The sequence below is a fragment of the Ambystoma mexicanum genome, chromosome 12 (genome assembly GCF_040938575.1).
Source record: "Ambystoma mexicanum isolate Mex_15411 chromosome 12, UKY_AmexF1_1, whole genome shotgun sequence".
Taxonomy (NCBI): Eukaryota; Metazoa; Chordata; class Amphibia; order Caudata; family Ambystomatidae; genus Ambystoma; species Ambystoma mexicanum.
The window spans coordinates 976,846,068-976,870,662 of NC_090936.1; the positions used below are offsets into that span (position 1 = coordinate 976,846,068).

The following is a 24,595-nucleotide window of genomic DNA, read 5'->3' on the forward strand; positions in this document are numbered from 1 at the left end:
GGTGCACTCTATAAATAAACAAAATACAAAATACTGCTAGTAGAGCTTCAAAGAGTACCTCACCCCACCGCTTGACGAAAGGCGGTTGCAGTTCCGATGTGGCAGTCTGCATAGTGCCACAATACAGAACCGAGTTTAGGGGGTGGAGAATGGCCTTTTTCTGTGGTCCACCGCCTCAGACAGTACATGGTGGGGCTACAGGGGATGCATTTGAGCTTTCAGCCGTAGCCTGCGTGAGGTGGTGTTGGAGGTGTGCAGCCAGCTCTGACACCCTAGCCTACATGAGCTGGAGTGAAGCTATTTAACAGCCTGTGTTATGTGGGGGTGGAGCTGTGTCACTGTGTCTCACCACATAGCCTGTGTAAATTGGAGATAAGCAGAGGCCAAGCTTCCGTCAGGTGGAATTAGAGCTTTGTGAACAAAGTCTCGCCCCATAACCTGTGTGAGCCCAAGTTACGAGACCAAGTCTCACCCCATAGGCTGTGCACGGTGAGGTTGAGCCTGTAAATCAGCCTCACCACATTGTCTCTGTCAGGTGAGGTTGGCGATCTGTGGTCTCACTCCACAGCCCGTGTCAGATGGGTGGGAACTGTGTAAGCCTGCAAGAGGTGGATATGAGCTGTACGAGGAAGTCTCAGCGCGAAGCCTGTGGGACGTGGGATCGGAGCTGTGTGTCAGGCTAATAAGAGAGTGCTCGTGCTTCGCCTCATATGCAGTGTGAGGAGGCAGTGACACCTCGTATCTGAGTTTCAGCCCATGAGGGAGGATGTACACGTTTATGTTTGTGTCTCGCCCCCTTGACCATGTGATGGTGGACTGCAGGATACAGTGATGGAATATCATGTCACTAAATGCCAGTGATAGAATTACGGGACCCTCCCCCGACCACCAGTGAAGGACATTGGACTTTGCAGGGCTCAATTGTTTAGTAGCCCTTTGTCTGGAGGGGTTATATGTCGATTCGGCCTGAGTTTCTTTTCCATTAGTTTTTTGCCAAAACATTTTTACAGAAAAAACGAATCTCACCCCCACCCGCCCTATTATTTACTCTCTATTTCTGACCCCGCTTATATCATTGAAAAATATATACTGGTGATTGAACGCCATTGTAGCGTCTGGAGGTGTTTCATGTCCTGCCCTGGTGAAGGCACGGCAGTGTGATGGTGCTAGCATCGTACCGTCTGTAGGTGTTTCACGTCCTGCCCCGGTGAAGGCACGGCAGTGTGATGGTGCTAGCATCGTACCATCTGTAGGTGTTTCACATCCTGCTGCACTGGTGAAGGCACGGCAGTGTGATGGTGCTAGCATCGTACCGTCTGTAGGTGTTTCACATCCTGCTGCCCTGGTGAAGGCACGGCAGTGTGATGGTGCTAGCATCGTACCGTCTGTAGGTGTTTCACATCCTGCTGCCCTGGTGAATGCACGGCAGTGTGATGGTGCTAGCATCGTACCGTCTGTAGGTGTTTCACATCCTGCTGCCCTGGTGAAGGCACAGCAGTGTGATGGTGCTAGCATCGTACCGTCTGTAGGTGTTTCACATCCTGCTGCCCTGGTGAAGGCACGGCAGTGTGATGGTGCTAGCATCGTACCGTCTGTAGGTGTTTCACGTCCTGCCCCGGTGAAGGCACGGCAGTGTGATGGTGCTAGCATTGTAGCATCTGGAAGTGTTTCACATCCTGCCCTGGTGAAGGCACGGCAGTGGGATGGTGCTAGCATCGTAGCGCCTAGAAGTGTTTCACATCCTGCCCTGGTGAAAGCACGGCAGTGTGGTGGTGCTAGCATCGTACCGTCTGTAGGTGTTTCACGTCCTGCCCTGGTGAAGGCATGCCAGTGTGATGGTGCTAGCATCGTAGCGTCTGGAAGTGTTTCACATCCTGCCCTGGTGAAGGCACGTCAGTGGGATGGTGCTAGCATCGTAGTGTCTGGAAGTGTTTCACATCCTGCCTTGGTGAAGGCACGGCAGTGGGATGGTGCTAGCACCATACCGTCTGTAGGTGTTTCACATCCTGCTGCCCTGGTGAAGGCACGGCAGTGTGATCGTGCTAGCATCGTAGCGTCTGGAAGTGTTTCACATCCTGCCCTGGTGAAGGCACGGCAGTGGGATGGTGCTAGCATCGTACCGTCTGTAGGTGTTTCACGCCCTGCCCCTGTGAAGGCACGGCAGTGGGATGGTGCTAGCATCGTACCGTCTGTAGGTGTTTCACATCCTGCTGTCCTGGTGAAGGCACGGCAGTGTGATGGTGCTAGCATCGTAGCGTCTGGAAGTGTTTCACATCCTGCCCTGGTGAAGGCACGGCAGTGGGATGGTGCTAGCATCGTACCGTCTGTAGTTGTTTCACATTCTGCTGCCCTGGTGAAGGCACGGCCGTGGGATGGTGCTAGCATCGTACCGTCTGGGGGTGTTTCACATCCTGCTACCCTGGTGAAGGCACGGCAGTGTGATGGTGCTAGCATCGTACCGTCTGTAGGTGTTTCACATGCTGCTGCCCTGGTGAAGGCACGGCAGTGTGATGGTGCTAGCATCGTAGCGTCTGGGGGTGTTTCACATCCTGCTGCCCTGGTGAAGGCACGGCAGTGTGATGGTGCTAGCATCATAGCGTCTGAAGGTGTTTCACATCCTGCTGCCCTGGAGAAGGCACGGCAGTGTGATGGTGCTAGCATCGTACCGTCTGGGGGTGTTTCACATCCTGCTGCCCTGGTGAAGGCACGGCAGTGTGATGGTGCTAGCATCGTACCGTCTGTAGGTGTTTCACATCCTGCTGCCCTGGAGAAGGCACGGCAGTGTGATGGTGCTAGCATCGTAGCGTCTGGGGCTGTTTCACATCCTGCTGCCCTGGTGAAGGCACGGCAGTGTGATGGTGCTAGCATCGTAGCGTCTGGGGGTGTTTCACATCCTGCTGCCCTGGTGAAGGCACGGCAGTGTGATGGTGCTAGCATCGTAGCGTCTGGGGGTGTTTCACATCCTGCTGCCCCGGTGAAGGCACGGCAGTGTGATGGTGCTAGCATCGTAGCGTCTGGGGGTGTAATGGTGCTCGCACCTCTGCCCTCTGCGCAGAACAGCAAGATACTGTTGGAGCTACTTTGTATTGCTTGTGTGAGCGCGTCCGTTCCCAGGTATTATGAGTAAACACGTCGGCTCGCTCTACGCTCAGGAGAGCGCATCATTTATTTATTAGCCAGGTTACGCTTCTCACACCTGAAGCATATAACAGGGATTTGCTAATTGAACTGAATCGAACTCGAACCTTTCTAAACCACGGGGTTTCAAGGCATTGTAAATAATGTATACTATTTGTGGCACAGATCTTGACATGATTAGAGAGAGTCAATCCCCCATTAGCAGGACTGGAACCGATGACTGCATGTGTCGGCTGGAGCGGCCACACAATGTTCCTCGCGTTTGCTGCACTCCCCGCTGATTGTTTTTATTTGGTGCAACTCTAAAATGAGGACTTTCAAATTCAAACCTATTTGGCCCGTGCTGAACCAGTAGGCATGCATGGTACGAGTGCAATCAGTGCCCAAACAATGGTAGAGTGGGCTTGTTATGCCCAGTTCGACGCCGTCTTGTCGAATCCACACCCACATCCCCAGTAATCAGCTCGAGGCATTGAGAGTGACACGTATGCGATCTATGTCACCGAGTGTGTTTAGGATTTACAGTAGCATGACCAGAACACAACCCCGCTAATATCCCAATGTACTCAGGCCATCTGTCCTATTCTGCAAATTCACTGAACTCTTAGATAAAAAATGGGTGTTGTAACTTTTTCTTTGTGTACAGGAAGCAACAATGCTCTTTTTATCAGAATAAAACGTACACTATCTATCTATATAGTGGCCTCATTACAAGTATGGAGGTAGCCATGCCACTTTTAGCGGCATGTCTACCCCCATACCGGGTACCGGGTCCGGGTTCAAGTAATAGGGAATTACCAGGCAATGCCGACTTTGGTGGGCCCGGTAATTCCCATTCTAGGGACCCGGTACATGCCCATTCCTGTTTGAGCCGCCATAGGGCTCAATAGGAATGGGGAGGATGCTAACAACGGGCCTGTTAATGACGGGCCCGTTGTTATCATCCTGGTCTGCTAGCGGGTCCCGCTAAGGACGTCTGGTCTGGTCAGGCATCCTGAGCGGGACCTGCTGCAGACCTCGTAATAGGGCGGCCCGGAATGAACGTGCCGGTCCATTACCGGCACCATTCATTCCGTGGCCGCCTTCCTCGTAATGAGGCACAGAGTAAAGAAAGTACAGCCCCAGAGGCACCTGCTTGGTAATAACCATCTCCAGAGTCCCCTTTGAAAAAGCTATGATATGATATGGCATTTATAACGCGCCTATAAACAAGAGCGGCGTGTACAAAGCATTCTATGGAGAAACGTGCAGTTTATATTTACATCTGTATGTATTCGCAGATATGTAATGAGCTTTTGAATGGCACCTGTAAATCCAGGTATCTGCTTACCTCGTGCATCTTCATGTGAACCCAGAGTTGGCAATAGGAGTAAGCAAAGACTGTTGCAGTCCGGAATTTGGTCCCTTTACAAATCTTGTCTCGACTCTCTCGGACTGGGGGTCCTCTGATCTAAGGGTTGTACCCGTTGCATTCCTCTCTGCTCTGGCCTGCAGGAGAGTTTGATGCCCGCCAAATTGACAGTGGCAAGTTCCATGCAGATCTGTAATGCCTTTCTTGGATGTTCCCCTTCCGACAGAAGCCAATGAGAGGCTGGATAAGAGCTGGAGGGACAGTGAATTCTATAAGAGTCAGCGCGCTATTATTCTGATCCGAAGCAGGGCTGAGCACCAAAGTAAATCCACTCAAAAAGATCAGGAATCGTCTCACTTACAAATTGTGCACATCGGATTCAAGGTCATAGTTCGGTCCTTCAAAACAAGTGGGGGGTGGTGGAATCAGTTGACCAAAACAGAGCGGGTTCCATTAGATACTCAAAGGTTTTCTTGACGCCCAATGCGTGGAGTTCTTTGTGTTCTCGTTGATGCACATCGATTCCCAACAAACAACAACTTCTCAGGCTTCAATCTGATCTTGAATCACTACTGAGGAGGAAGTCGCAGATGACGCATGCTTCCCTGTCAATCCTTTTTGGCAGTACTTTTCTCATCTGTTCCAGTCCTGCTGGTGGGTGAGTGGGTGGCTGTGTTCCCATCGAAGGCTTCCGGAAAAGAGGATATACTTCTGGATCTGCAGCAATTTCCTCCGCTCACTCCTTGATTAATGTCTTTGAATGTTTTATTCATAAATGTAAATCCTGTACGAGACAAGGCTTACCTGTGCATGTTTGAGGCGTCATGCACCTTCATAATGATCCATTTCAGGAAGCGAAGGCACAGCATGGTACTGCCCCCTTACGCCCCCTCCCATCCCTGTGCGTGCGGCTGTGATTCCCCTAAATCTATTCTTTTCTGAACAAAGTGTGATGCCAAATCTCTGTGTGCCAGGTCAGAATGGCATGCGGCAAAGGAGAGGAGACGGAATGACGTCTGTTCTGCAGAAGTATACGTAAGAGTAGTGACTAAACCACCTGCTCAGCCCTCACACTTATACAAACAAGCAGTGATCTCAATCATAAAGGCAAAACAGTTACAGTTAAGAAATATATATACCTCCTACGCCTTTTGTGGTAAAGTTGACTCAGGAAAGGTTATACTCTCAAGCGGGGTGTGAATGTGATTCAGTAGCAACCCAAACAGCAACATATAACAGTCCAAAATAAAGGGAATGTGTAATCAAGGTTCTATAAAAATATACATACACTTTAATTAAACACACCATCTGCAGAAATGACTAAAAAGAAAAACACTGTACAAAACACCCCTGTGGAAAGAATAGAGAAGTTGCAGGGAACGCAGAGGATGCACTCTGGATAAGAATACAGGGGTGAAAGGCATTTCAGCAACCACATTTTCTTTGTAAAGTATATGTGTGTGAGGAAAACGGTGCACACACGTCCTAACCAGTCTCTGGGGTCCAGAGCTTCAACCAGTAGTGGGAGTGGATCAAACTCATTTCACTTGCGACAAGTTGTGTTGGGCAGAAGCGGCTATCTGGTGTTCAGTCAGTTCCAATGCAGTGGCTGAGAGCAGTTCGAAGACGGTGTCCGAGTGATGGAGGTCAGTGTTCATCAGGATCAATTCAGAGTCCAGCAGGCTCAAGATGTGTATTAACCTCTGGGTAGGGTCAACGTGTGATACTCCAGAAGTTCGGGTCAAAGGTGAGCGATGGTTCGAAGCAGTGATCCACATATTACTGTGTGCAGTTTGATGAATCAGCAATTTGAGGTGGAGCCACATCGTATCATTTGGTAACCGCTGGTTCAATTCGATATGCAACATTTCAGTGGTTGGAGAAGGGTCCGGAATGAGCAGTTTATTCGAGCAGAGCAGGTGATGTATGCTGCGAGGACACATCTGGTTTGAGATTACAAGCATGGTACTTAGAAGTTTCAGTTGAGTGCCAAAAGCAGCACTGGTGGGACCCTCTGGTTCGATGGCAGCAAACACAGTTTGAATGGTTTGATGCGTCAGAAGAGAGAGCCTTAGCTAATCTGGTTCTCCAGATGCTGCGAGACCTACTCCATGGGCTTTATAACAGGATGACTCCATTCAGGACCTGCTCTCCCACCCTACTGTGGTTTGGTGCAGAGTGGCAGGTCCTGCTCAACAGCAATAGTCACCTCCAATGTGCCCTAGCAGTGATTAGGGAGCAGAGCTTGTCTACGCCTTTGATGGCTCCTTCTTCATCTCATTGATTGAGGACTTTGGAAAGATCCACTCCGCCTAAAGAAGTCAAATTAATGCTTCCTCAGCTGTTTGAATCAGTGAAGGAGTTGGTGACCCCTTATTTTACAGGCAAGTGTCTACAGGTGATTGCACTAAAGCAAGCCAGCTTTGGGGGTCAAAGCCAAATTGAACAAGTGGACTTTGCCTTCTGACATCGTACCAAAGTGGTTTGTGTTAAAGGAAGTGGAGGGGACAAGAAAGAAAGAGATTGAGAGAGAAAACAAAATAGTGAAATGTTCCTCCAGCTAGTCTGAGATCCCCTGTGTACACTATCTCCTCACCCTTCCCTTGTCAAACACATCAATGGCCCTTTTATTATGCAATACCTTAGTGTGAGGCTAGTCCTTTTAGGATGGGAGTGCCCTTTGTTTCCTGTTTCACAGGCAGCTCCTGCTGCCAGGGTGGCTCACTGGAGAAAGGAGTTACCACAACCTCACAAAGCCATCTAGTTGTGTACGTTAGTTAACTTTGACCACAACCCGAGAGCACACGATCCAGGCAAGCCCCAGACATTGCACAGCATCCAGTTTCCTGCCCTGTCATTTGGCAAGGCCAGGCTGTATGACCAGAATATTATAATCCACATAACTAACCCTTCCACAGCTAAGCGGATCTCATAGTGCTGACACAAGTATGATATCAAATAGATGCGCCTGTAATAAGTATGAGAGATGCTAGCCACCTTTCCCTAACTCAGGTATGGCTTCTATTTAAAGTGTACAACTGCCACATGGATAGTAATTCCCCAAACCACATAACTATGAGAACAGGAGTGCATATCAATGGCAGCCTCTCTGCTGCAATTATTTGGTTGTCAGTGCAGCTGTCAGATGTCAGCTGTGTTCACTGTAGATGCACTGTACCACAGGTAAGCAGACACTCCAGATCAAGATACTGATTCAGCAGTGCACAGGTGTACATTATGCTTTTGGCATGGACTTTTTGAAGAGGGTGTCTGGCCAGCACACTAAGCTCTCAGAGAGAAAGACCCACATCCTTTTATATTTAATACAAATAAAAAGGCCAGGCCTTCTACACCCTTGCCAGATTGAACACTGTCCAACTCCTTCAAACCTTCAGCACTACCACACCCCAGTTAAAGAGGCTACCCTTGCACACTCGTATGTGAAGACGTGTATAGTAGAGATAATTTGGGAATACTGATACCTATATGGCATATTCTATAGTATTCAGGTAGAGTTCCAGGCATGTTAAAAAAATGCTCCGATTTGCAGGCACCTCCTTAAATAACATCACATTTGCAGAGAAAGTCATAGGATTGTATAGAAAAGAAATGTTGACTTTCTATGTAATTTTTGCAGTTCAATGCAAAAAAAATCTATAATGGGAAATACTCACTTCTCTTATTGTTCATGTAATTGACAGTGTGAATGTGTTTCGATTCCAGGCTTCATTTCAACTTCACTAGTGTTAAAGCAACTGAAAACATCCAACTATAAACGTACTTATCAGAATAATTTGTCTCAAAATGAGAGACAGGTTATTAAGAAAGTGTTCAGTAACCAGACATGTATTTTCAAACAAGCTGGTAAGAGGGTGGAGGGGGGGTGTCAATTGTGATTATGGATACTGACAAATATGTTGAAGAAATATACCATCATTTGGATGACATCAATATTTGTTATTGAACAATGATCCGACTGAGGCAATTAAAGAAGTAATCAATAGTACTCAATACTACTCTCCGAAAAGGCTGGAAGGGAATGGAAATAATTTTCTGAAAAAACACCAGCTTTTCTTACTAAATCCCATCCCACTATGTCAGTAATCTATGGACTACCAAACATGCATAAGGACTTACAAAACCCCCTTATCTGCCCCATAGTAGTGGGGACAGAAGGTGTACTGGAACCTTTGGCTTCATATGTAGGTACTATTCTACAACCTTTGATATAGGACACTGTAAGGGTGCAGAAGTAAGAGTCTTACACAGTGGGGGCGTAGTTGATGGCAAAGACTTTCTTTGAGGAATAAAAGTAAAGAAACGAAAACCCCCTTAGCCGTATTTCTATGAGGGTTGACCCGGCTCAACAAAAATACAAAAGAATCTGTCAGGATGCCCAATAGAGTAAAAGGTCCACTGTCCTGTGCCCAAACCTATTCCTGCCCCTTACACTCTAAAGTAAACTAGGGAAAACTGTGTGTCTTCTAAGGGCTTCACCCTCCTGCTGGATGGTATCTCAATGTTCACTTCCAGATAAGGAAACAAAAAGAGTTCTTCTCCTTGTGTTAAAACAAAAGTTTTCCAAGATGGAAAATCCATCCAATATGTAGAAAAGAAAGTCTCTTCAGTTCCATTTCCAGTTCACACTGTTAGGGTGGGGGGAATGGGTGCTTCCATCCCCCCACCTTTCCAGGCTCCTCACAACTGGCACAGAAAGGAGAGATGGGGAAATGTCGTCCTTCCCCTTGCCTTTCGCAGGCTGTCTGATTCCCCAAAACACAGTTCACAAATATCAGGGGGAATGTCTCCCTTCCCCTGGTCTTTCTCAGGTTCACCGACATGGAAACAAGTCTGGTTTCCTATCCTGCAAGACATGTGAATGGAGATCTTTTGTTATCAATGGTCTTTCTCTTTTAACAAATGGGTCCCGACCCTTCTGACTTCTTAACCAAAGTTCACATAGCAATGTGTGGGTCACAGAACCCAGTTTGCGCTTTTCTCTTGGCTTCCCTGAGTTGATATGGGTCCTCGACCCTTGCATATGGCTCTCATAGGGCTTCATCCGAGTTTGTATGGCTCTCGTGAGGCTTCCCCAGACTTTGTATGGCTCTGGCGGGGCTTCCCCGACTTCGTATGGGTCCCCAACCTTTGATTGCATGCTTCACAGGACTACTCTGAGTCGATATGGCTCTTGTGAGGCATTCCCTGACTCTATATGGCTATTGTAGGGCTTCCCCGACATTCTATTTGTCCCCGACCCTTGGTTGCATGCTTCTCAGGAGTCCTCTGAGTCGATATGGCTCTTATGGGCGAACCCGACTTTGTATGGCTCTCGCAGGGTTTCTCTTGACTTCATACGAGTGTCAGATCCTTGGTTGCATGCTTCTCGGGAGCTCCCCAAGACGATATGGGTCTCTGACCCTTGTGTATGGCTTGTGCAGGGCTTCTCCGACTTCTTATGTGTTCACCTTGTTCATGGTTCTCTTCCTCCCTTGGGGCTTTCACAGACTTACCCTGGCCCCAGAACCGTCCCGGTAACCTGCATACCTTGTTTCACATTCTCTGAAGGTTGTTGGCTTCCTTTGGTGCCTGCAGACTGTTGGAGTGCATATCAAAGTCCTCTGCTCTCCAAAGCAATTGAGTTTGAAGAAAATGTTTTAGGGACACATGATAACATCACAGGGTGATTGTAGGAGGGCGGGGGTGTTCTGTAGGGGCAAGAGAATATTATAGCTCACAGTGATGGACGGTAGGAGAGCCATCTGAGCCGTGCAACAATAAGTGCTGAACTATAGCCATTTTTGAGATTGGGGCCTAGAAAGGCCAGGTCCCAGCATTCGAAATAGTACACCCTTGCGTTTTAGCAGCAATACACATTTCCCATCCCTGTTCTCATCTCTGGCGGCTGACTGAAAGGCCTTCACATCGAATAGATACAACCATTGCATTGTCTCATACAGCAGACCTATGCAACTAGAAAGGAAAGTGAATAGCCAAGCACAAGCAGGTCTGCACCTGTCCCTGAAGAACAATTTCCTGGGAGCCAAGGCAGAGATCTTGGGCTGCCAAGACAGCCCCGGTACGATTTAGGACCCTTCTGCCCCCACAATACTGATCATTCTATTTGAACTACCAGATGCCCACCATTAGAACTCTTAAATCCCTCACAAGGTGACTGATTAGTGTGGCCCTGGCAGAGCCCAGGTGAAGGTCCAGGGAGGGGGATACAGCCAAGGGGAAATCATAGAGTAGGATGTCTTGTGCTTTGTACTGTGAGGTGCACAGGGTGAGGATAACAAATCTAGGTCAGTACCGGGGAGGCATGATGGGGGTGTCTGGAATCCAAAGAAGCGTTTTGCATTTCAGAGGGCCAATTTGACCTCAAGAATATCCACTGATCTCAGGTATGACTACCAGGTGCGCATCACATGTGTTGTTTGTTGGGGTAAGAAAAGCATTCTCAATTAGGGATCCAATCACATCTCTGCTACTCAACAGTAACAAGACCCGAGACCACGTGGAAGGGCACTGGCTCAAAGTAATGATAAACAATCACTTGGCATCCCATCTAGAGCAGGTGGTATGTCTATAGGGGTGCCCAATGAACCAAGGGAATTAGTACTGTATATTGCTTGCATCATGTGTGACGACAACAAACAGCATTTAAAATGTACTGATCTGCTTTGAACTAACCAGTGCGCTCCATATCAGTCGGGTTTGAATGCCCCTAATGACATGTTACTTTCTTTATTTGCGAAATAAAACCAGGTTATCCTTGCAAGAGAAGCACCAAGCCGTTTTCCCTAGAAGATTGTCAATTACTGGTCTGGTTGCCGGTGGTCTACCCTACAAGACCTCGATAGGGTCTCCCCTTCCCTGTGCTTCGGGTTCAGAGCTGCGGCAGCTCCGCAGTGGAACCCCTTTGAGGTTCAGTGTGGTCTCGATTTGCCGCAATGGCCAGCATGTAGAGAGGCCAGGTACTTGGTGTTTGGTTGAGGGAGAGCAGCCTCCTGCTTCTGGCCCTGCTCTACACCAGCCTCCACCCATCTCGGCATTCTGGACTACCGGCTTTTCACCTGACTTGCTCTTGCGGCTCCTCAAGGGAGGGTTAGACAAAATGGATAGTCCTTCTTCCCTTTTTATATTCATATGGTGTTTTTATTGACTGGACCAAATACCTTAGTTCCACGGTAGGCTCTTTCCTCCTTAACAGTTCTTCGTCCCAGTATTTCCATGTTTTACATCTGGGTAGTCCCCAGTCTCCCTCATCTCAGTATGTCCTATGTGGATGGGGTCTTCTGCTCTGCACAAATATATTGGCGTGTGGGGGGGGCTACAGAGGATTGAGTAGGGTAGAAGGATAAATGGGACAGAAGTGGAGGGGGTGCATACCATGTTCCCCCAAGCCAGTCGTCACTGGTCCCATAGGGGTTTCCCTCCCCATGAGATCCACCCGCTGAGTACCACCCCTGGGGACCTCTGAGGTAGCTGCCTCACCTCCCTGACCTCATGGGAAGGGGCTCCCCCTATGGGAGCAGTTTCAATACCCTGAGATTCATCACAGAGATGAAAACTTTCTTACATGATATACCGGACAGTTCTTACAGAAACTGGAATCCACAGGATTTCGTATCCTGTATAACAATTTCTTCAGGTTTATAGCTAAGTATGACCTTCAGATCTCTGGGACATCGATAGGGTCAGCAGCTGCTTTCATATATGCTCATTTTGAATTTTCATTTAGGCAACAAACATATTATAGAATGACAATTGGAATTCCCATATTATGATCTGGTACTATTATATTGATGATATATTTGGTATATCATCAATATAATTCTTTACCTATCTAAATAACTTTGATCAGACATTCCAATTTACAATACGCATTGCTAGCCCTTATGTACAATTTCTAGATGTAGATGTTACTTACTCCTGCAATTGTTAAAGCTTCATTAGGAACATCTATCGCAAACCCTCAGATAGGAATTGCATCTTGAGAGTGGGCATCTTTCATCCTGAAAGAGTCAAACAGCACTTACCCTACAGTTAATTTCTTAGACTTAGACACATTTTTTTCAATGAAGAGGAGCTGTCTCACCAACTAGAGATCACGACTAACAAGTTCCTGGATTGATGATATCCCAGGGCTCGAATTGCTGCGGCTAAAGAGAAAGCTAGATCCAAGGCGAGATGATTATTACTTGAACTTATGTGTATCAAACAAACACAAGGTTTCATTTTTATAAATACATATTTCAATCAAAAGACATTGCTTCAAAAGTCAGTTAAAAAACATTGGCTTATCATTTCTGAAGATATATCGGTAAATCATATGTTCGCCAATGTGCCAAATGTTTCTTTCGAAAGAAGTCGTAATCTGCAACAAATATTAGTGTTTGCAGAACACAGTAATAAAGATTTTCAAACCACACTAGCTACTAAGAAAAGAGGCAGCTATCCCTGATTAAATAGTGGCCATTGTAATTCTATTATCAAGGGTCTATTTATTTATTTTATCAAAGGTAAAAAAGTATTCCTATGTCAATTTGCAACTTGTGACTCGCAAGGAGTAATATATGCAATTAAATGCCTGTGTGGTGAACTATTTCTGGGTAAAACCACTCGCAAAGCCAAAGTTAGATGAAATGAACCTCGCTCTTTAATCAGACTTAAGAATTTGCCATCTCCTTTAGCACATCATTATGTTGAAAATAACCCTAAATGTTTCACAATTGCAGATATGTATTTTGTAAATAGTTGCTACATTTAAAAAATAGGGGAGACTATGATAAATTGTCTCAGCACGAAGCCTTATTGATAAACCTCTTGGATACTTTCATTCCTAAGTGTTTGAATGACCACAACGAACAGCAACATTTTTTGTGGGACTAGTTTTAATAACTGTTTGAGGAATGTGCATTGATACTTCATTGTTATAGTTATACATTTACATTAATTGCAAGATTTGTTCTATAATTTTCATTATGAATCGTTCTTCATTTTGGCCCTTTATTTGATTTATCCTTGTTTGGTTTATAATTATTGGTTCATTGTCTCTTCAGTATTACTCTTACATCCCCTTTCTATGCTAATCCGAAGCATTTTATGGTCAGTGTTATATATATCTTAGGTACAAATTGTATTAATAGTTTTTCATTATTATTTCATTATTATTGGTTCCATTCGTTTTTTGAGTATTATGAACTTCATTTCTTGCATGTAGATTTGTTTCTCTTTCATATACAGCAGATATGGTTCCAGAAATATTTCTATATATTTGGATGACAATTCTATGACAAGCCTGCTTCTCACGCCAGGCCATTGTAGCATTGCATGCAATGTCGCCTTTCGGTTATGTGTGGTGACATCATCGCACCGGTGCACGGTGGCATTGCACACAAATCTATGATCATAAAGACACATTGATATCCTGATTCAGAATCTATATTAATCCCTTACTGTATTTCTCATGTTGTGAACATATTGTGAGTTGGTAAGAGAAGCTTAAGAGATATCCTGATATATTTTGTAATTCCTATCCACTTTGCAGTAATTTTCCCATGGGAGGTACCCTTATACTTTGACTGGCTAGCATGTATCTTTTTTTTCAAATTATTTGTAGCTTTTGGAGTACCTCAAAGTCCAATGAGGTTTTACCAACACATTGGTAATGTTTAATTATTTTTTTAAAAGGAGGTTAGATCTTATATTTGGTGCACATGGTTTTGGAGACCCTTTATCTTCTCTTTCCACGGTGGAGAACACCTCTGCATTGCTCACAGAGTGGTGTATACATATGTATCTTTCAAGCATAGCTTAAGATGAGGAGTAGAGGTGTGCTGTGATAATTTTCAAATGGATCCCAACTACCTAAATGTCAATTATTTCTATTTCTCTTTTTTAGCCCCTGATGGTTCTGAAGATGGTCTGATGACTGACATGCATTCAGACATGTTTTACAAGCTTGTATATGTTGTGAAATGTTAAGATCGTGAAATACATGCTCATAATGTAGTCTCATGAAATGCATGTTTAATTTGTGGTGTCTAATATGTAACTCATTTGTTTTGACAAAGGTATCTGTCGACTGTGTTTAAGACATTGCAATAAAAGTTAACACTCATGTATAGTTGAGCATGGGTGGTCTCTCCTAAAGGTAGGAGACCTTTGATGGATAATTTACTTCAGCTGCCCCAATGCCAGAAGTGGCGGATAAACAAACATGAATCAGGTAAACCTTGAGTACTACTTCTTTCAATTTCTCCTGGCTCTCAGAACCTTACTCTCAGGCAATGTACTCTGCGCTCTATGGACAGGTTGTCTTGTTCTTGCATGGGGAGAGGTTAACTTTTCCTATTAGCAGCTTTCTCATCCCCTGCTGCTCGTCTCTGATGCCCTTACTGCATTGCAATGCTTAATACACACATACCTGGCATACAAGGATTCACGGTGTGAGACTCTGCTTTGTTCCACACCACTGCAAAAGCTCTGTAGTGAGTTCTCCCACAGTGTCCCATACTTCACTCCTTTTTTGTTTTCGACAGTATGGCTTCATATACTACCTTACCTGTGTAAATACAATGCATGCATGCGACTTGCGCAAACTGGGTTGGTTGTACTTTTCCATTGGATTGGCTCTATTTTCTGTTTCTCTGCTTGGGATTGGTCCTTTCTTGGGGCTGGATGTTTGTCCATACAACTAACTGCTCATGACCTCTTTGCTTACTCTGAAAACTGTGCTTTTCTGCAAATTAGGTGCTTGACTGCTCTGCCCTGGTTTCATTGGTCTTTGCCCTGCCTCCGTTCTCAATGTCTTGTTCTGCTCAGACCATTGCTTGGTGACTTTTCTCCTAGCATCATCTGGCTGCTTTAACTGGAAATGCTGAGCCAGATACATCTAAATCCAATACGGAATGGAACAGGGTCAACAACCTGGTTTACAACCAATACTTAGACTCTTCCCAAGAGAAAAGACCCCTATGTGCCACATGATTGTTAACTCAGAAGCGGCATGGTCTCTAACCAGCCTCCGATTAAGGAGGATGGCCTTTTATCTAAATATGGTCATCCATTGAATCCCCTCTTACTAAGTGCACCACATTAACATAGCAAGGAAAAGTGCACATCTCTCCATTGAGCTCTTGTAGTCAACATCTCAGGTTCAAATTGATTCTACATTTTCTCCTTGAAGTCCAGGCCAGAAACCTGTGGTTCCTTCCAGAGAAATTTAGCGCATGTGTCATTCAGGGCCTACACAAGAATGTTCTGCATTCATCCAAAGTCGCTGCAGTATATTTTCCTTCTGAATTATCGAGAGGATGTTGAACTCTGTCTTAAAGGGTCTCAGAGTTCAACGAGCGCATGGTTCCTCAGATGTTTTGCACTTGAATACCCATGAACCCTACAAAGCATAGTCAGTGGTGATAACTCATTGGATATGCAGTCCAAAATATTTGGAGGGTCACATATTGAGTGACCATGAGTTACAGAGTCAAAGGCAACTAGGTTTAACAAGAAGAACTTGTCAATTGGGAGAATATTTGACTGGAAAAGGTAAGCATTACCAAGTAGGGCAAGATAGAAGCCCCAAAAATATGTAGCATGATTCTTTGTTTCCAAATATAGCCTCTTCTTTCAAATGTGCCTTAATTAACACTAGGTGTATCACTGCTCATTACTGTTCATGCAGCTGAGGAGCACCTGGTGATGAATCTAGGGAATGTGTCCCTTCTCCCTAAGGAGCACCCCCGCCACCCCCTGTGAGGATAGGGAAGTGAACCTGCTCCACAACAGCCTCCCTATGGTTTGAGGCAGGTTTGACCTTACTGGGAGAGACTCCCCCTTTGGGGACAACGACTCCTGTTCCTGTGAAGAACTCTAGGAGACATTTCTCATGGTGGCATATATGGGACTATCAGATATGCACACCACTATTGAAGCCAGAGATTGGGCAAGAGCCAAAACTGAAATAGACACCTGCAAACAAGAAAGAAGATCTGGCTCCTTAAGAAGAAACCTCCATTTAACTGAGATGAGTAGAATGATGAGAAATAAGGGGGAAAAGCATTCACCAATACTGTTAAGTGACTCCAATTCAGCACTCCAACTAAGTCAATGCCTAGTCTGGGATGCCCAAGGGAAGCCCTTATTTATATATTTTTATGACAAGTTCATAGATCTGGATGATAAACCCTTATATCACGCCCCTCTTTTTGAATCCCCCTGACCTCATTGAGCCAAGAAGTAGGTTTGTTTTGCAAATTAAAAGATTTATTTGAAAAATTAAACAATATATATATATATCACACTTTTATGAATAAATTAATATTTGATAGCACACTTATGAATATAATGTTGATCAACAATGGGTAATGTTACAATTGCACACTCTTTTCAATCAGTGAGGAGTTAGTATAGAAAGGATAAGGTAGCAGAGAATACTTTTATGGTTTCAAGGAAAAGCAATGATAGAAAGAATGCAGCACAGAAATAAACTGATATGGTTTCAACCAGATATAAAATGATCACTTTTTCTTTTGACAATTCACTCCCCCCCTATGCAATATAAGGAGATGGAAGGTGAGCACACAGTTTTCAGGAATACAATCAAATGCAATACAAATTCCAGTTCCCCCCTAGCAAGCTTAGAGCCACCGGTATGCTTTTAAACAGTCAAAAATACTTTTAAATGTGATTGCAATGAAGTGAAAAATATGCTAAAATGATTTTAATTCCCCATAGGAGATTCAGGGTTGGTGATAGCTACTTAAGATTGGTCCAGGTCAACACTATCAGTGATTCATGAATGATTATCAGGTTGAAAACGGAGTTCAGCAGTTGCAAGCAAAAGGACAGCTATTTTTGACAGGTGGAGAAATTGAGTCAAATTGCAATTCGCGGCACTTTTTCCAAGTGCATCGATCGTGATTACGGAAACAATATAAGGAATAGAAAGTGGACATGTTGGAAAGCTCAGGTTCTTAGCTTTAAAATGAAAGTTAAATCTCGCTTCTAGGACTTGCGGTTCAAAAGATACGGACAATTTAATGGAGGTTGATTCTCAGAAATAAAGTAAGATTCAAATGACAAATGACACTTTCATAGGTTTGAAATCACAGAATGGACACACAATTTCTATGCAGTTCTAAATAGGTTGAAATGGATGGGATGAGATTATTTTAGTTCTGGCTGGATACTGACACTATAAAATTGAAATAGGCCATCAAGATCTGGTCAACAGGTTTAGACTGGATTTCTGGTGGGTGGTTCTGAAGTCACAGCTATCTGTGTCAGCTCTGCTCTGCTGGTCTGGATCTCTGTTTCTTGCAAAATTTCTTGGCACTGCACAGCGGTCTGGTCCGGTCTGGTCTGTGGTTCTGGATACAGCTCTGCTTTCTGGGGCTGGTTCTGGCGAAAGTTCTTGGCACAGAAGCAGAAACATCACAGCCCGGCTGTTTTATTCTGATGTGCCCCTTGGAAGTCTGGGGTAAAATCAGTTTGCAAGATTGTAAGGCCAGCTAAGAATACTTTTAGCTTGCAGTAGGCCTTCTGCTTCAAAGTTCTGGAATCTGGAGTCTAAGTTCTGGATATGGTCCTTCTGGATATTGTCTGGTCCGGCAAAGTGCTTCGCAAGAAAGTGGAAAGAGCAGTCCCTACCTGGGTCTCAGTGGCTCTTTTTATGTCTTTTGAAAATAGGTGGGAAGGCTTACTTTCTATGCCCAACCCTCTGAGGATCCTGATAGGCTAGAGGATTCTCTGTCCTCTGACTGGAGAACGGAGTTGTGAGTCAGAGTGATGCTACCCTTTTACAATCTATTGAAGAAATGCCCCTTTGCTTTTACGTAGAACCCAATTTTTCATAATCAAACATGTTTCCCAGATACACAAGTGGTTCATAATACATGTACACATCAAAGATTAATTTAAGACAGTTCTCTGTTCAAGCCCCAAGTTCCTGCGAGCTTGGGTTCAGAAACGACAACATTTTGCGCTTTTAGTGGGTTTTGCCAAGGTCGATTCGGCATCAAATTTTACACAGACCTGCACCCCCTCTTTTAGCATATTACTATAAGTTATCATGTTTCTAGCATAAACCCAGTTTCTACAATATGAATAAATCGCAGGGTTCGGTCTCAGAACATCACACAGAGTTGAGCTTAATCTCAAATTGTGGGTACATTTTTCATATTAAGAATTTCCAAATTGTACATTTGTGTCAGCTTGATACAATATTCTATAAGCAATTTAATAAAACATACATTTGCCATCCCTGCAGTACGCCCATTTGGTTGTCCCTGCCCCCGGGAACTTGGTGAGTCTGAGAGATCAGATGTCTTCCTGCCTGAGCAACTGTTGACAATTACACCTCAAATCAGCATATCCTATTCAGTTGAAAGAAGCTATTGTGTCTTTCCTCCAGGCTGAAGGAAATTCTCCTCCCCTCCTAATTCACATGTCAAGGCAATATCCTGTGCTGTTGATGGTAAGAGCAGGTGTGAATGCTTCCCATGGACAGAGGCCTCTTGAACTTTTAATTAAATCAAACTGCCTTCTGGTATAGGGCCTGTGAAGAGTAGGTGTGAATAATTCCCATTGACCAGTAAGGCTTTGAAGTCCCAGCTGACTCAGGTTCCTTTTCAGCTCCTGAAATACAGGTCTCCTGTCAGAGTTTAGATCGCTAGCGTCAGTCATTGTCAAACACCAGTACTCCACCTATTTTTTGGCAGCTGTCTTGAATTAATGCATTTCAAAAAGGGGATTTTTACTTGATGGCATATGATCCTTGCTAACATTGTGTTGATGTAGATTCTGCAGTAGAGTACTGTAGAACACCCAACCAGAAGTTGGATTTTTGTTTGGTGGTTTTGAGCCCATGATTTTTGCAATTTTTGACATCAATTAAAACGGATTTTGAACAGCACCATATTCCTTTGCACTGATTTCGCTCTGTGTGCAGCCAAAGGATAGGGTCTGGCATGGTCTCCTGTATTAACTATCTTGCAATGTTTGAAATATGCATTTTGAGCTTGCATTCAGAGAAACAAAGGTGATTTCAAAGCGCTTTTTTGAGCTAACAGGCACTGCTGTTTTTCCTTTGGCACCACGCTTCACTCATGGCACTTCTGGCCCATCATGCTCGCACTGGTGGGTGGCAGGTCAGGCGACCATTTTGGTGTGTGCAAAACTGCGTGGTTTTCCTGGATTCTGGCGCAAATGTGGGCTTTTCGGCCATCTTGGATTTTCTAAGCCCACAGCTCCAAATGTTGCAGCATAATAACTCGAACATGGGTCAATACACCTGGCAATACGTAGTGAAATCCAGAGATGGAGTGGAGAGCGGAAGCAGGGGGAGCCCAGTGATGCTGTGGCACCTGCAAGAGGTGGAGCCAAGGAGAGCCGTGCAGCCTGCAACTTTTAGAAGTGTCTTGAATGCGAGAGAAAGCCACTGGAGGCCCAGCATCTATATGCATTAAGGAAAGTGGTAGGGTCAGCTAGAACTAGTTTTAGATGGCAAATGACTTTTTGACAACTGACGAACACCTTAGTGAGTTATATAGGCAGTGAAACCTGTATAGCAATAGGTAAAATCTGCCTTATTATTATTATTAAATAAGTAACTATTGGAAATGTCATCACAGTGCCTGCGCCCTTCTTCTTACCTGCCACACACCCCACACACATTCAGAGGTGCAGTTCACTAGCATGCATTTCAAATGGGCCATGCAAGGCTGGTGAAGCTAAACACTGTCTGCCTTGCACGATCCATTGGACATGTGCATTGGGGAACAGAAATTGTCCAAGGGAAATCATGTTTCAATTTGACAGTTTAAACCAGCCTAGGAGCATGCCCTCAGTTGCAGAAAGCATCTGGGGGGACGCTTAATGTTTACATTGGATTGGCTCAGCTGCTTTCTACAAGATTAAGTCCCCTCAATATTATAAAGTGTCCATGAAGCAATTAACACAAGTAGTAATAAAAACAAGTACTGGCAAAGACAGCAGTTTTGTCAGTTGCTATATTCCTGGGAATGCGACTTGTGAGGCCCAAGTATACAGAGAGATTGCCACTCTACTACTGAACAATATGAATAGGCATAAAGTGCAGCCCTCCTGCTCTCGCTTTCTGGTCATGAGGTAGCTTCCACATCACCTCCATTGCTCAGGTCGTTCCTACAGTATTTTACCAAAATGTCGCCCTCATTTGAGCGCCCCTGCAGTCACTGCGACTTTGGAGGTGCACAATATGAGGGCGACATTTACAGCGCCCAAGCAGAGCAGGGGTTGCCGGAGTGTCCCCCGCTCTACCTGGGTGCAGTAACAGGGGTTGGAGGTTGTGGGGGTGTCCCCCGCTTACCATTTCGGAAAGCGGGGGACACGTAAGAAAAAAAAAAAGAAAATCACCCTGCAGCTTCAGCTCCAACCCATGTTAGTGAGAGGAGCTGACACCGCAGGGATCACAGAGTGCAGGCGGCACGCTTCTGCGTTGGGCTGCCCTAAGGTAAGTGGAGTGGGGGGTCAGGAGGGTTAATGCAGACTGGGAAAGCTGGCACAGTGATCGATATGCGCCGTAACTGGTGTCGGCATTTTCGGCCGTCGCAGTGATCACATAGATCTGTTCTACCAATTCATTTCCATCAAAGGAAAGAACCTCAGCAATGCTGCATGCATGATGTGACAAATGGCTTATGAGGTGGCTAGTCTCATCATGCAAGGGCTTTTGCTGAAGTAAAGGCTCTATGAACTTTCCACGGTCCTGACCCCCGGGTGCAGTTCCATAATTATCCCCTCGCATCATTTCAGTTGTGGACCTCAGTTGCAATTCAGTGTCTGCAAATGGTTTGTGTGTTAGCAGAGCATGTGGTACGAGCCTCTCATGAATCTAAATGATATCAAATATGCCATTTCTCTCTCAATCATTTTCCTTGCATGATTAAGATCACCTGGAAGGTGCCAGAAATTGACTGGTCACTTCAGGAAGGCTCAGGGGCGTCCCGAACGGACAACAAACTCTGGTGACTCAGAAACACTTACAAAAAGGATTCACTTATATCAAGTTTAAAGAGAATTGTAGTTATCACAGAACTAAATGCCTAATAGAGAGTCGTCTTAGTTACACAGGAAAAAAACAGAACATAGCATTTATATGATCTGGTATAATTGGCAAAGATGCAAATGCACGTGTAGTAGAGAAACAACAAAAACGTTATTCACAAGACATACAAAACAGGTTGGTCCCATGCAGTCTATTGGGAACCAGAGACATTTATACATCGGCCGATTAAAACGGCTCTGAAATGACAGTATGAAAATGTAACACTATGGAAAGAGATGTTGACACAGGTGAGTTTCGGCCACTTGTAGCAAATCTGGTGTGCTTAAGATTGAGTGGCATTCATCAGGATGGAGGAAAGAGTGGAGAAGCAAGGGATGCAGGATCCTGTGTTACTCTGGTGAAAATGGGACAGAGGGTGGTGTAAGAGACCCTCTGTTGCCGTTCAGGTAAATAATTGTTTGTTTAATAAGCTGTCATTGCTTTAGTTGATAAGAGAACTCCTCAGGGGCTTAACGTGTAATCCTTGTTGGACACAGTGTGTGTAGGACTCCACTTGTGTGAGTTGTAGGGAGCCAAGGTCAATCTGGGGAAGTGACTCCTCTCGAAATTGACCTTATGGAAGGCTAAAAGCTGAAAGATATAATTGTGGTACCCAAATGGGAGCTGGAATCGGCAGACAAAGTAGTGTGTGCATACTGACTGCCATCACAGGTGCACCATAGTGGTTGGAGGATCTGATGAGCTAGTGATACACTGTGCTCAGTTCAAGTCGAGAGTTGTATGCTAATTGGTGCGTATGAGATAGAATGGAGAAAGAAAAGAACTCTGTGCAGTTAGCGCATCATGGGGGGCCTAATCTGTCACCCCTATGCCAGCACCATGTGGATCCCTGTGTGTTGAACCACAGTTACAGCCAGACGGTAGCAGTGATGGATAATGCGTGATGGACAAAGCGTGAGTGGCTCGTATCAATCGCAGCTGTAAAACGCGATGGTGCCTGCACAAATGAATTGTATATAATAACGGGAAGGGCTGAAAATCTGCAGTGCAGCAGTAAACAGCTGAGTGATCCCTGCATGCACTAGCGGTGTCCTCAGTGACTTTGTGGATACCCGCTGAAAAAGCGGCAGTGGAGACCGACTTGGGTCAGTAATTCTGCAATGCGGCAGAGAACAACTGAGTGATCCCTGCATGCATTAGCGATGTCCTCAGTGGTGTAGTGTTTGCCTGCTGATCATGCAGTGCTGGCGACATGGGATCTTATCTTGTTCCGCTCCAAAATTATCACAACACCAGCCCATATCTGCCCTCATTCGGCGATTGTGTTAATCTGAAAGGCCTGCAGTAACTCAGCCTTACATGTAAAGCCGATAGGCATCCGTTGCAATGGCGATGGATAGTCAAAAAGCGTGGTGGCCATGTTAGTATGCTGAGCGGACCAACATCTTTTAAGGGTTGTCGCTTCGCTTTGATGCTCCCACAAGTGGAGAGTGCGTGTCAAAATAGACATTGCTGTATATGCGCGGATCAAATCACAAAAAAAACAGGGCAGGGAGGTGTAGGTCTCTCAATGTTGGAGACGTGTGGAACAGTGAGTGGGATGTGGATGGGCAAGTGCTGGAGTGTGCATGGGGACCCGTGTGCCGATGTATAACAAACACCAGATGCCACTGCTAGGGGGCCAGATTGTATCAGATTATATACACCAGATCCTCCCTTACAGTATAATTATCGACATGAAGACCAAAATACAGACACCCGTCTAGATACTGTAAAAAACTGTGTAGGTATCAGTTGTCTTGAATTATTGTACCTCTCGCTATATCATGAGAATCTTTGTTTACCACAAACTGCAATATGTCCCCTTGTCATCAGACAACAAGGGGTTTTGTTGTCTGTATTTTGGTCTTCATGTCAGGATGCCGGGCCGTTCACCATTCCAACATGGCCACCACATTTTTTGACTATCCGTTGCTATAGCAACGGACGCCTATCGCCTACTCAGCAGGTACAACAATCTGAATCTTTGCTCAGTACTTCTGCTTACTCTGTGCCTTCCTCCTTATATTTGTCCACTATCTTGTGAATAACTTGTCTATCCTTAGTGCATGTATTCCAAAGATCTACTTCCTAGCTATACTATTACTGTTGGGAAAACACAACAGTGTATCTTTTGTCAAGCGAAAAGGAAACTTATAATAAATCACCTGAAAACTCACCAAAAAACACATTGATTGTTTGCCAATACATTCAATAGTACAGGTATGCCTATAAATATTTTTGTTTAAACACCTTCATAAATAGGGTTGCTTACTTACCTTGTAATAAGCTTCTCAATCAACATATTCTCTTTTGCAACCACTCTACCAAATGCTATGTATTGCATCATTCAACACACATACTTACAATGCTGTACATGTAAAAATCTTTCTTTTTAAAAGCATTTCCATGAAACTTACAAAATGCATATGTGCATTTATAGCAGCACGGTGTGCTACATTTTCTAAAAAAAAAGAAAACGAAAAGCAGCTTGAAAAGATTTAAAGGCAATTGCTAAGTGGAAGTTTACTACGTTGGCAGTACATTCATACCAACCAACATAACCCATTCCAATCTATAGGTGGTTATGAAATCATGCATTTTTTTTCTCTGCATTCAGTGACTTGTAATACCACTTCTGTCATTACACATCTTGGACTACAACTCCAATAATTTAAACAAACAAAACAAAAACAGGATTACACTAGACAATTCAAAAGTATAATATGTATATGGAATGGAAAATGCTGTGTGTTTAAAAAAAATCTTTTTAGGACCATGTCAATTAAAATTAAAAAATGCATATATACATTCCAAACAGTACTGTGTATAACTTCCCTAGAAAAGAAACAAAAGCAGATCCAAAAGATTTCCACGACATTTTAAGTGCCACTTAGTGTGTGCATGTTTAATATCTTGACAGTACATGCATACTTGCTAACATAACCCGTAACAATCTACAGGTGCTTACTCAGTCCTATTTGTTTCTCTGCATTCTAGGACTTATAGTC

The 24,595-nt window shown here is 44.6% G+C and overlaps 1 protein-coding gene across 1 annotated transcript in view; it reads right to left on the reverse strand.

Annotated features, from left to right (window-relative positions):
• The window catches only part of LOC138514161 (uncharacterized), a 96,850-nt gene extending 91,822 nt beyond the window's left edge, over window positions 1–5,028 (reverse strand). The window contains exon 1 of the mRNA XM_069629468.1: window positions 4,469–5,028. The gene's annotated coding sequence lies outside the window, so the exon portion shown is untranslated. The remainder of the gene's footprint in view (window positions 1–4,468) is intronic.
• Window positions 5,029–24,595: the final 19,567 nt, after the last annotated feature.